This window comes from Paroedura picta, chromosome 6, assembly GCF_049243985.1.
Source record: "Paroedura picta isolate Pp20150507F chromosome 6, Ppicta_v3.0, whole genome shotgun sequence".
NCBI classification, from domain to species: Eukaryota; Metazoa; Chordata; class Lepidosauria; order Squamata; family Gekkonidae; genus Paroedura; species Paroedura picta.
The window spans coordinates 81,919,465-81,933,819 of NC_135374.1; the positions used below are offsets into that span (position 1 = coordinate 81,919,465).

General features: G+C 41.8%; 1 long non-coding RNA gene across 5 annotated transcripts in view; it reads left to right on the top strand.

Moving 5' to 3' along the window:
* The first annotated feature begins 1,648 nt into the window (after positions 1-1,648).
* Positions 1,649-14,355, top strand: part of LOC143840149 (uncharacterized) — a 204,935-nt gene continuing 192,228 nt past the window's right edge. For all 5 annotated transcript variants that reach the window (XR_013232045.1, XR_013232044.1, XR_013232048.1 and 2 more), the window contains exon 1: positions 1,649-1,774. This is a non-coding gene — a long non-coding RNA (uncharacterized LOC143840149). The remainder of the gene's footprint in view (positions 1,775-14,355) is intronic.

Here is a 14,355-nt window from a genome sequence, read left to right on the forward strand (position 1 = left end):
AATTTGGCATGGTTTCACACACGCACATAGGCACATACACATTTTCTGACCTGGAAGGCTCCTGGGGAAAAAGGGAGGGACATCATTTTGTCTGTAGGATAAGCCAACAAGAATACACATGGATTTTTCCAATTGTCCAAACAGGGCATTTACAGGTCCTTTGCAGGTCAGAAAAATGGTGCAGGGAGAAGGCTGAAGCCCCTTCTACATATGTGCCAAGACTGCAAGAAAGAGTGGCCGCAACTCACCAGCGGCCGCCAATTGATGCAGTGGGAGGCGAGCAGCAGGAAGATGCAGCCGGCTTTGGCCCATGTGCCCCATAAGGCAGTGTGGGCAGCAGGGTGTGCAGCGCGGTGGGTGGGTGGGTGGAGCTAGGCACCTTATATGGCGCCTCGTGGCAAGGGCCTGCCATTCCACCGCAAAATACCACCCTAAGTTGCAAGTTATGGTTGTTGTTACTATGGTTCTTTTCATCACAGCGGCGGGAAAGGGCATGAGAGAGACCGTTGGTTCAGGGCCCCAGTCTGTGAACTTCAGCCCTGAGGGTGGGGGGTCCCAAATAAGGGACCGGCTCATTAATGGGTGCAGCCTGCCTGGCTGGGCAGGTCAGGGGCCCAGAGCCAGGCAGGTGAGATGGCCAAATGAGATGGGCATCCATAGTCCATCTTGGCCTGCTTCCCCGCGGGGACTCTGGGGGCAAGGAGCTGTCCTCCCGGATGGGATGCGACAGGTCCAGGGCGCCCCCAGAGCAAGTCTTGAGCAGCCGGATGGCTGAGGGGTCACAGTCTTCTCATGCCCATTGGGCCACCCTCTGGCTGGAAGGATGTTGGGTTTCAATAAGAGCTGTGGCTTTGTTAATGCCGGATTTTGTGTTGCATCATCTGTCGCCCTGCTAGTCAACTCCCAATGCATGGGGGACTGATACACTCAGGATGTAGCATGGTGACCTTGAACCCAACCTATATTCTCCATAATGTGTGACTCAGCAACCTACTGTAACATGCATGTGCACATAGCTTGGTAACAGCACTGTCTTCAATGCTTACATTTTCTTTTAATAACAAGCCTTCTACTATAACCGTAAACCAATCTGCTGACACATACTCTTGCAGTTATGTGATCAGTTTCCTTTTGGCAACACATTAAACTTGTATGTATGTTTACCATTAGCACTACAGTACTTGGTAAAATCCAAGATCAGACCAGAAGTGTAATGTTAAAAATTATTCAGTGGATAAAGAATCAAATCCTCAGATATACTCAATTGTCCCAAAACAGAGTGAGGGAACATAGAGTATTATTGTAGTGTTAAGTCATGATTCCACCCCAGCGTAGAGACAAAAGGCAACATATAACCTTCTCAGGCAGTAAAAATATTTGATCATTTGTTCATGTGGATATTTATGATTAGAACAGAAAATTGTGTACACACTACAGTCCAAAAATGAAGCGGCACCCCAACTCAAAGATTGCCACTTCTTTGTTCTTCTTGCTCTTCTGGGAAATCTTTGCCCTTTGATGTCCAAAGCCTGACTGAACAGGACATCTAGACTAGCATCAGTAAACATTATAAAACACAAACAGACAAGTCACCCACTACCTGATTGGCCCACATCCAGGAATGGCCAAGCCAGATAGTTTAGAAGCAATCAGGAGTCAACCTTCAACCAGGAAAGGCTTAAAAAGGAGTCAGCTATCCACCACCAACCTCCTGCCAGTTTCAGAAGTTTGCTGGGTTGAAGATGAGCCAGCCTCAGAGCATGCCATGCTGCCCGTAAGTTGCCCTGGCCTCCTGGCCTCTTTCAACACAGAGGACATGGGAGAGAGCTGGGGCAGCCTCTGCATGCCTTCTGGAGATGGGGGGGGGGTGCAGGAGCCCCCAAAAACAACCACCATGTTGGGTCTCTGGGGCCAAGGGTGCCCAGGAAAAGCCTCTGCCCTGGGAATTACTCATGAGTAAGTCATGTAAGGTTTGAAATTTGCAATCTGAGAAGGGGAATGTTTTGGGGGTGGCCATCATAGGCGATTGCAGCAGGGAAAATAATGCTGATATGGGTGGGACTTGGAAGATGTCCCTTTCCATATGGATACCATGTTGCTATTGTTGCAGTCTTTCCAAGACCATCACAACAAAGCAAATGTGAGACCAATGGCATGGGAGATGGGGTAACTGTACAGGGGGCATAGAAGCACTGAGGCCATGGGGACATGTGGAGGAAGGGAGATCATGACAAAATATGGCTCCTGACTGACTTGGGGCCACTTTGCCGCCTAAAAGCAATGAAGGGAACCAGGAAAAAAGTCTGTTTACCTTCAGTTGAGGTAAAGCTTTACTGTATCATTAGGGAAAATGAGGTGGGGGGGGACTTGGCAGTCTTTTTGTCAAGCCTGCCAGTCACTGGGAGCCTGGGCCAGTTTGAAGGGATAGGGTGGAGTGTTCCACTCCTCCCTTTTATTAAGGCACTAGAGGCAATGCCCATTGTACCCAGAAATATAATGGGTGCTAGGATGCAAACCTGCACTGTGATCCGTGGGGGCTGGCTTCATGGCATAAGCTCCTGCCCACCCTTTGTCTCTTGGGTGCCAAACCTCAAGGAACATTCCAGATCCTGGGGTCACTAACCAGCTTTGGCCTGGAAGTCTCCTGTACTATAGAGATCAGCTCCCAGGGACAAATTGGTTGTTTTGGAGGGGAGCTCTACAGTTACAGACAAGGAAGGCAGACAACAAGTTAGATGCAAAAGACAGTCAATCAGTCAACAAAAAGTTAATCTCTAGATGGCAGTACCATGCAGGCTTCATCAGTTCAAAAAACTCTGTAAACAAACAAATGTATTGCACATGGAATGTATTCTTACCTTAAGCCAAATTTCAAGTCAAATTTCAATCTGGAGAAACATTCTTATGGTAGAAACATTCCTCTCCCACACACACACGTACACACACACACAAAGCTTGTGATGGGAGATATCATTGTGTTTCACAATACCAAAAAGTCAAAGTTTGGTAACACACTTTGACATGAAGTGAATATTTCCTTTGTAGATTCACTTCTCCCCATTCATACATCAAACAATTCACACCTGTTGGGTTCCTTTACAGAGCTATAATTCTAACAAAAGCCTATATTTGGAAGCTAAAATAGATAACAAATTGTCATGCATTTTAAAGGGGGGAAATCTAAAGAATCTAAAATTAATGTCAGGTATTTTTGTATCATTGGACATTTTTTCTACCTTTATTCCTCCCATATAAGGTTTGAAAACCTACCCCAATAGAAAAATACATTTTTAGATTGTTTCCTTTCTTGGTCCTTTTGTGTTTACCGAAAGTAAACTGTGAGTGGTACCTGACTGTACTTTGGGGGCATTGTTTACTGCTTTACAGGTGACAATCTCTTGAACCATATCAACGTGACTTCTATCAACTATTTTTGTTCTCTCCTAATCTGCTTGGATTGGGAGATTGCTTTGAGCTGTCATCCATGAGGTCAATGAAGCATTTTGGAAACCATTGGGGACAGTTGTCATAAGGGATAAAGGATAGCTCCTTGCATAATTAGTATATTCTAGATATAGGTGGAGGAAATGGCTATCTGCAATATACAGCAAGAGAAGATTTGGGATAACGCCTCATTGCTCTGCCACTTTATACTATGACTAGCCAATATCTGCAAGAAGCAAAACCATTGCTAGCATCAATAGCCTTTGGGTACAGCATATTAATTATCATAATTATTGACTCTGTAGTGGTGAGCTGCTTTCTAATGTACAAAATAAAATTAATAGCTCCAGTGACTTGCCCTGAAATAATTTTAAATTTATTCAGTCATTGCTATGGTGTAGATTGCAACCCAACGATCCCTGGTTTGTTTACTTTGTCTAGATGAAAATAACTTGTGTAATATATCTGCCCTACCATGTGTAGAAGCTAACATTATTAATGGGCAAGTTTTCAAGAAAAATGACTGCGCAAGGGCACCTTCCAATTTTTTTTTCAAAGTTACCTCTCTAATTTGCATGCTATCTAAATATATGAGAAAGGATGTACAAATCTTTGGAGAGAGGATAGAAAATAAATACAGACATAAATAAATAAATAAATAAACAAACAAACAAACAAACAAACTGAGCTTCTCCACCACTGTTTAAATATACCAGTTTGCATTTCTGTTTGTGCCCTGCTCTGTCCTTTGGTCACAGCCACAGCTCTTGAAAAGCTTGTCCGAGTGGCATAGCTAATAAGGAATACAGACAGTTTTGTCTCCCAGCTGCATGACTAGAGACTTGTGCAAGGAGACTCTCCATCCAAAAAGTGATGAATCCAAATCTGATCTAAACACAGCATGTTTGTGCTACTGTTATTTTAGGCAGAGCACTGGTGTCTAGGGAACTAGAGACACCATCTGAAAAGCATAACAACTATAATCAAGGATTCAAACAATATGTCTATCAAGTAAAATGACTGAAATCCAAACCAAATAAAATTTTTGTGCCTGCAAAACCATTTACAAAAGAAAGGTTTCCTGGCATAGCTTTTACTTTGCATGCTGCCTCTGGGGCATCTTCTTCAAACAAATGGTTTCCTATGGATTTAGTCACCCTCAAGATTTGTCAACAACCATCACTAGAGCATTCTTTAAAAGCAAATAATAAATTGATAAAGGTCAGGAATCAGTGTTACTGCTAGGGTTGCAAAGGAAGGCAAGGAACAGCAAATAAAATATTTCAACTGAAAAGGGATTCGAAAAACAGTTTGTAGAGGTCATATTACAGTGAACTCAAATTTTAAGCAAAACCAGGAATTGCAGAAACCATCCATATCTCCTGTTGTGTTTTGAAAACCCATTCAAAATGAAGTCCAGGTATCTCATCTGAAAACTGTTTTACCCTTTGGACCCAGGAACTAATGTTGAATTGTCATTGCTGGCTCTGCCCATTAGACAGGCATACAGAGTAGCAAAATATTCAGCACATGTATTTTCTTTTCTCCAAAGGCTGCCTTATTTAAAGGAAAACATTGATTTTTGCCAAAAGATATACAGAAGGACAATCAATCAATGACACTCTTGCAAGCAAGCTAACAGCAAAACTACCTCTGGTTTCCTCAATTCTCTTCCTTAAGGTCATTCATTTATCTTGGTGCGGTTTCCCCTCCCCTTATTGTTGAAGAACTTTTCATAATTTAAAAAGCTTTCATACATTTTTTTTAATAAAAAAGAATGAATGGTAGAATTTTTGATGTTTTATGCATGAAATGTCTCAAAGGCTTCTATTGCTTTATTAGTAAATTTTTTCACTTTTCTCTAATTTCTGAAGTTCTATTTTTTGCAGCTTGGAATATCAATTTGTCCAGCTCATAACGTTTAATGATGTTTCAAGCTGAGTGTCATGATTCCAAGAGTTCTTTTCTACTATGCATTGGTTTACAATTTCAGGATGCATCTTTCTCATTTATCAAGTGATGTAAGCATATATGGTCATGTCAATCCTCCCCCCTCCCAAAACAGCCAGTGATGGGCCTAGAGGGGGTGGGAAGGGGAGGAGCCCCAGGTGGGTATGTACACAGCAGTGGTTCCCAACCACATTCTGCATGATTTTGCCACTTCTGGGACTTGTCGAAGCCTGAAGAATGTTTCAGTTGTTTCTCAATAGTAAAAAAGTTGAGAAAGACTGCTGTAGCAGCAGTCATGTGACTTTCATGCAGTTGAAGGGCACACATTATTGCTCATAAAGAACTAGTGAGGATGAAAATGTCCCTCCCCCCAAAAAAGGATGACTGGTAATGACTTCGTCTGCAGATATCTGAGGCCACGAACCATACTGTCAAATCTGGGTCATGTGGTCCTACATTTCAAGTTCAGAAAGTCATTCTAGTGACTACAGTGCAAGTGTTGATTTGACATTGCTTGAGAATGATGTGCAAACAGAATCTTTCAAGTACATGATGTTAGTTTCTTCTCTGAGGAGGGGAGTGGGAATGCCAAAATTCCAGGATAATTTCTGTGCCCCTTTTTGTTGAGAATACATGTTTCATTTAACAGTCCAATAGTTATTTATTTCAAACAAGCTTTTTAGCCAAAGCATCTCACTGAGAGCTCCACTTATTAGAATGGATTAAGCATTTTCCCTTCTCCAAAGAAAACTTCTAATATGCTTCCCTGTTTGAGGAATGTGGGGATAGGTCCTGGATTCCTATCTCCAATTTACTCATCTGACTTCCTGTCTGTCTCATCCATCCCTATCAAGCAGTTTAAATGTCTGCTTCCACCATCCATTCTCTGCCCCCCACTCTTCTGATTGTTTGGTTCACTACTGAGTGGTTGATAAGAGTGTCCCAGAGGCTGGACATAATTTTGATTGTCAATTTTGATTGGCTTCCAGAGACTATTGGACAATGTACTGCAAAGATGTATGCCGCTTCTATTTTGTGGGTTTTGTGTGTATATTTTCTATATTCATGCAATAAAACACTGCAAAGGCTTATGGAGTAGGAACAGACTGGCTACATGCACTTTATACACTGAGATTTGAGTCTGTTTTGATATGATGAAGTTGTGTTGTTGTTTTGTGGCTTTAGTGTCCCATCATTTCAAAATATGCATCTATGTCCATGCGACATATATTAAAAGCACATAGAGCAGCCATTAGGATTAGTCCTCAGCTGTTGAAAGGTATCTTGCAAATATAACCTTAGAATGTCAAATAAATACTTGGATATTAGAGAACACTTTGTTATCTAGAGTCAAAGGCACAAGGCTATTGTAGAATTCTCTGTGGGAACAATGCACGGAAGACTGATAAAGAAAGACTAAGTAATTATAGGTTTATCGGACAAAGGAGCTACAGGGAGAATTCCAATTGCTACTTGAAAGGACAAAGAGTTCTACTAAGTCCAGAATACCACTTTTGGGGTTTCCATGTGTGTGTAAAGTAATGTCAAGTCAAAGCAAACTTATGACAACCCAGAGGTGATTTGTGATTGCCTGCATCCACGTAACTTGCTTATGTTACTTGTAAGCCTGAGATGTTTCTTAATTATCCTATTTGATGGGAAGATTAGTTTCAGTAGGCTGAGGTCAGGCTCATATCTAGTGAATCACAGTCTAGTATCTAAGTCCATCTTCCACTGCTCAGAAAAGTAAGATTTGGCACTGTGATATAGAATAACTATCAGTAATGTCTGACTACTCCTAGAAATAATTTTGGATGTAAGAATCCATCGTATATATCAATTGGTATGTTTACAGTGGGAATTGATACATTTTTACAGTAACTTTGTAACTTCACATGATTTTTTTTTTCTCTTGCTAGGGAAGAGGTCAACCCAAAGTCATTGAATAATAATTATCTGATTAAAAAAAGAAATGCATACATATGTATGGGGGATGATTTTACTTCCTTCATCCAGCCCAGAATTTTGGTTCCTTTGTAACAAAGGGAGATAAGAACTCCATTATGAAGATAAAGCTTCCCTGCTTATTTTACATTTAGTATTCAGATATTTAAGGCTGCTTCACTCTCATGCTGTTACGAACATAAGTACCTTACAAATTTCTGTTTTATTAACCCCTCTCATGTCTTCTTCCATAATCAGTAATAGTTTTTAAAGAAGATTCTATGACAAATTATTATACACATACTTGCATATACATGAAAGTATTTAAATACTTTTTGTCAGTTTTTATCCTGAAAGGCATTATCTATCTGTCTATCTTTCCTCTATCTATCTACATAAATGCTTGATTTACAATATATTCTGGCCTTCAAAATGAAATTGAAGCATTGTGGGAATTAAGAAACAAGACTGAACAGATACCAGGCATATGTGCCAGTTTATATTTCATTGAACATGAGCTTTTCAGATGGTCAGCTGTGTGGTTCTCTCCCTTTGCCTGTATATATTACTGAACTACCTTGGCAGACGTACAGTACAGTCTTTTGTGATAACTTTATTTTATTTGACTCCTGAATATGAATACTGTATAAAACAACTGATTATGAAACATTGCATTAAAAGGCATTCCTGAGTACAGGATGGGTGGAAATACAATTTTGGATATTGAATAAGTGAGCTGTAGCACCACTACTGTTTTATTTTGTTTCTGGGGTTTTGACTTTTTAAGTCCATTGAATGAGCACTGTTAAATGTTCAGACTTATATATATGTTTACCATCAACTCATAGCTGACAAATGGCAATTCCATAGGTTTTCAAGACCAAGAGAGGTATTTATATGCATTAGCAATAATGTGCATTAAACAGAAGACAGCTATCTGCACTTTAAAATTATGAAGAGTTCACATGAGAAGTTGATACTGAAATATCTATTTCAATCCCAAGTAATGAAAATAAGGACACCTTTACGGCCAAACCAGATGTTCAGTACAGTATTTTTGTGTGTGATGAATCCAGATGCTAACTATTAATGGCATTAGAAATCCTTGTATTCACTTTTTTCACTGACATAACTTGTAGTCTTCATTGTTCCAATGAATTCTACTTGCAAAGTACACTTGTCATGGTATTTCATCTTTTTTTCTGAACTATTTCAGGGGACAGTTAAACTAATTTAGATATTGGGATGTTACCTTCGGGACTTATCTCTTTACCACCTCTAGGGCTGGGGTGGCAAAGCAGTGAACATCTATGTGGTCTCTGGCAGTCTGACAGCATAGCCTTGTGCTGGGGTAGAGTCTGCAGTGGTGGTGAGAGAATGGCAGGGGACAGGGGTGGGGCTGTGGCCAGTCTTGGGGGCCAGGACCTCCCCCTCCACTCCCTCCCCCTCCACTCCTACAAATCTGTGCTGTTAGTTGGGCCTCATGACCCCAGATTGTTTGTAGCTTCCCTCCAACCTTTCATTTGCTTTATTGTTTTTTAAAAAGTAGTATGGATTGATACTTTCCTTTGGAAATCTACTCCAAACTGATCAACAAATATTCAAACACTTAAGAGGTGATAGGTAGGAGAGAAATAATCTTTTACTGTAACTACATTTGTTCTTTGCCTTCATTCCTAGTTCCTAGTTTATCATAAAAGTCCAAGTCTTGCTTATGCTCTTATTACAGCGGTAGAGGCAAAACCTATTGCACCCAGGGAAACAACTGGCTCTAGGATGTACACCTCTATGGTGGCCTTCCTGGGGGCTGGCTACATGGCAAAAGCTGCTTCCCACCCTTGGACTCTTGAGGCCCTGCCTACAAACCTCAAAGTATAAGGTGACCAGATTGTCCCACTTTTGGAGGGACATCTGGGGGCATCTGGCAAATTGTACTTAGGTTGAAATTATATATATTACTATTTTTGTGTTCTATGCATTCTATGGAACTTTTTGTTGCTCCATATAGACCAATTTTTTAATCAAGAACCTTCCCGGTCAATGGTGTCCCACTTTACCAATGTTGAAATCTGGTCACCTTACTCAAGGACCATTCCTGACCCAGGGGTCACCAACCTCCAGCTGCAGCCTGGAAAGCTGTGGCCTTTTATTTCCAAGAATATCAGTGGTCCATTGTATCATTCCCCATCTCCCCCCCCCCCTTTTTTTTTTTTTGCCACTGGGCCCACAATTACATTTACAGTTTTGAAAGCCAGAAAGCAGGGAAAGCTGAGGAGTTAGGAAGAAGAAGGAATTGAATATTAACAAACAGTAACAGCTCACTGTTTTCAATTTGTTTTCATTCTTGCATCTGACCAGAAGGGAAAATATGCCCCAAAATTATTGTACTTCTTGGAATTATGGAAACCTGAGATTACATTCTGAAATAATTTTATTTTCTTTTAAAAATTCAGAATGTAGCTGTGACTATTAGCCCTGATAAATTGGTCGTTTTTAAAAATTGCCTCTGTTTAACTTTTTAATGAACTAGCATGGCCAATGAGATCTAATTTTTACATTCTACATGTGAACAAAACATCATGGAAGCACATTCTTTGTCATAACAAAACACTGCCCATTCATTAGCAACCTTTGCATTGGTTTACCAACAGCTTGTGCTCTATTGGAATTGAAAAGTGACAACTACTTGATAATAATGCTAGACACAGACCTTTAAGGCTAGATTTCTTTTTAAAAAATCATCACTCAGCCTTAATCTAGGCTTACTGATCTTGATTGAGTCGCTATAGCTTTTTCTATCCTACCTCTCAGAGTGTTTTGTAGATTATTATTTATTTTGATTTATACCCTGTCTTTCTTCCCAAAAGGGATTCAAAGTGGGGAAGGGCGCAGCTGCCATGTGTGAGCAGGAAGAACCAGGGCAACCCGCCCTGGTTCAAACAGCAGGCTACGGCTTGGCACACTGGCCTCTGTGTGGTAAATATCCAGGAGCACCATCCTTCCTCCTGGCTTATGTAGGGAAGGGGAGGTGGAACTTGCAAAATCTGAACCTCTTAGTTCTTCAGAGCTCATTTTTGAATTGTGTTACTGCTGGCAGCCGGTTTTTCAGGAAGCAGTATTTAAAATGGCTCCAGTGAAATGAGCAAGGGGCTTGAAGCTAAAGAGTGGTGCTGATCTCAGAGTGGCTGCAGCTGGCTTAGTATAGCCAGTGATACTAGACAGGACACAGGTGTTTTATTACATATGGATGTTCTCTTGCGGACTTGCAGTGTCTTTGTGGGTTGGTAGCTGGGTCAGTAACAACAACAACATTGAGTGGGCCTTCAGACAGCTCATTGGTTGGCTGGTCCCTAAGGCCAGTACTGGCACTAGCCATGGGCACCTGTATCAGATTTATCCCAATGGGGCACATAGCAGATCTATGGAGCAATTTCAGGTTGAGAATAACACATGAAGGGAGGGTTAACATGCCTCTCCTCTATACCATATGCCTGGTAATAATTGTTCTACCATGCATCAGCTTGCAGAAATTCCAGCATCTCACATGCTTGAGCCCTCAGTGTAGGCTATTCTACTGCACTGCTCAAATCCTTAAAGGAAACTAAAGAAATTAATCATATGTTGTTTGAGTGTCCTATGTTCACTGTACTGTACATGATGAACAATACGTTTTACATAAGGAAGCCAGTCTGGTGTAATTATTGCAGGAATTGCTTTAGTTGTTTTTCTGACTACCAACAGAAGTGCCAGACGTGTGAAACAGCATCTTTGAATGCAGTGGTCTGAAAGGTATTCTGAAATATATATAACATCATTTCACTTGAAAGATTGGTTGATTAAAGTATCAAAAATTGATGCCTCCGGATAAGGCATTGAACACCTCTTAAACTGTCTCATCTGTTCTTTTCTGCAGCTGCTTCATTGTTGTTTCATAGCCCCAGAATTCAGGCATTAAGGCTCCCTTTCTATACCACAACAGCAACAAGTATCAAGAAAGTAAAGCAATTATCTTGTACTATGTAATATTCATTACATCTTGAATGTAATCTTTGGCTGTGTCAAGTACAGCATGGGACCACAAGACCTCAACAGTACTTTGCAATATGTTTAGTTTCTGGAAACCTCTTTCACTCAGTTTCCTTTCTTCTTTTTTCCAAGCTATAGCAAGAGCAACAAAACACTCCTAAGTATTCAACAATAACTATTCAAATACAGCCATTAATACCAAATCTGATTTACAGAAAGATCACAATAAAATTAACCTATTCATCAGGGTCATAAACTTTTTGAGCCTGTGGGCACCTCTGAGATTCATACATACTATAATAGACACAGCTACCAAATGGTTGTTGCAGGAGGCGCAGTCAGCCACAAAGCGGCTACCACAACTTTCCTTTGTTCATGCAGTGAAGATTCTGGGGCTACAGAAGCAGCCGTTGACAAAGCCAATCAAATCTCCAGTGAGCAATCAGAAGTCTTGTTGAGCTAAAGCTCCATTTGACTAGCAGGTGGTGATTCTTCCAATGATGATGCAACTCCAGTTTGGCGAATAAATTGGCCACAACCGTTTATTAACAGAAACCCCCAACGGTGGGTTGGCCTGATGCCGGTATGGGAGCCTGACCCCGTCAGCCATCTGGCTGCATAATATGAACTGTGGCGCTCCAGCTCCAGCTCCAGCTCCAGCTCCAGCTCCAGCTCCAGCTCCAGCTCCAGCTCCAGCTCCAGCTCCAGCTCCAGCTCCAGCTCCAGCTCCAGCTCCAGCTCCAGCTCCACTCCTCACTCCCAGCTGGGAGGATGGAATGCTTTCTGCCATTGAATTTCTCTAGGAAGCTACTGAAGGAACCCAACGGCCGTCCACCTCCATTGGTATCCCCCAGCTGCCTGGCCCCAGTCCCCTGACCTCCCAGTTGGGTAGGTCATGCCTGGTTACCAGCCGGTCCCTTTAATGATACCCCCAACTTCAGGGATTCCTGTGCGCAAATGGGCCTCCCTGCCAACGGGCTCCCTACTGAGCATCCCCCACGGCTGCGACGAAAACCAGAAAAAAACATAACAGGGAAGGGCGGGGGGGGGGGGTAGCTGTCCCAATCAGGGTCAGCATGGGGAAAGAGCAGGCACACATGCACCCAGCCTATTTAAAGGCCAGGCGCACTGCCCCTCCCCTCTTTCCATGGCACAGCACCTCAGACGAGCCTGGGTCATGCCTCACGAGCGTGCCCCGCTTCGTCAACGGCGGCCGTAGTTAATTCGCAATCGCTATTTATCCCTGACCACTTTCTGAAAACATTTGATGGGCATGAGAATAGGTGTTTCTGGCTGCCATGACACCCCCAGGCACCACATTGGGTATTTCTGCTGTAAATTATTGAACATACTTGTGGCTCCAGAAACAAGGTGTGAGGAAGTCACATTCATACAAAATTATCATTTATGTTCTCATCTCTTGCAGAATCAGAATCAGAACCACTCAAATAATTTATTCACAACAGCTAGGATTACTATATATTTGTGGCAGCACTCTTGTAAATATGATGTGTTATGTTTTTCCTAGTTCTTTTTAGACCACTTTTATCAATATTTTCCTGAATGCTGATATTGAGCTTGCTTTTTCCTTGCATGTAATATTTCTTTCTCTTTTTTTGTCCCACCCACTCTCACCCACCACTAGCCCACTGTTGTATATTTGGATTGTCATGGTCAAACCATTTCCTCTCCTCCCCCTTCCACCCTGAAAGCATTTTTTTAATCCTTTAAGAAATGCACTTTAAATATTACATTGCAGAAATAGTTATTCAGTAAAACATTCTGGTAAATTATTGGTCTTTTCACAGAATAACCAGTCATTGAGAAATCATTGCTAAAAATTCCATCAGTTGGAAATCATATATTTATGGCTGAATTGGATCATTATAATATGGCAAAACTCTTCACAACTGCATTATGGATTACTAGTAACAGGAAGTCTAAGATAGTTATCTGTTCCTTGGCAACTTCAGTTGGTTTCAAATTCAATCAACACTGCTACTAATTTTGTTTCCCCTGGCTTGCCTAGCCAATCTGAAAGAACCTCTCCCCATTTGTTGTTGTCTACAGCAGTGGTTCTCAACCTTCCTAATGTTGTGACCCTTTAATATAGTTCCTCCTGTTGAGGGGACTCCCAACCATAAAATTATGCAAGTGTTCTTTCCCAGAAATTAAACTGAAACTGACCAATGGCATGAAGATACATTGTTCATGATTGTGTATAAATTGTTTTCCCCCCAGGGTTTCTCAGTTCAGTTCTGCCTCTTGTCCCACCATGCCGATCTCACTCTTTTCCATCGCTCCAGACAGATGAATGCTCTATCTAGATCTACCCTGCAAGGCTGTTGTATGGCCACTTTACGACCCCCTTGGAGAGAAGGGTCGAGTACGGATTTAGATTTAGAAGAACAATGATTTAGAAGAACAAAAATTGAGTCCAGGGGCACGTTTAATTATTCAGCTTTCATGTACTGAGCTGCACCATCACCTGGAGTGCCTGTCGGGAGAATGCACTGCACTGGAGGTGCTGCTAGAGCAGCTGGCAGACAAGTGGGGCACCTACAGGATGAGTGGCAACAGTGGCGGTGCCCCCCCCCCCCCGGCCAAGCTGCTCGCCCTGCCATGACCACTGTGAAAGGGTCGTTCAAATCCCAAAGGAGTCCCAACCCCCAGGATGAGAACCACTGGTATACAGGCAAGTTGAACATTATTTAGCTACATCTTGTGGGTGAGTCAGCATTTGTGATGAAGACTGGACATCTGGGAGGCAGAGCAGAAGTTGGCTTACAAAGACTGGAAAAAAAACCCAACAACATTGCCCCCATGGGTGAGTCCACTTTCTCAAATAAAACCTTTGAAAACTGAATTTGCCTTGCTTATAATGCTCATCATTTCTCAGTTGGTGGGAGTGTGGAAGAAGAAAAGCTGTTCAGAAAAGCTGAATAATGTAAAGGTAAAGGTATCCCTCTTGTGGCGCAGAGTGGTAAGGCA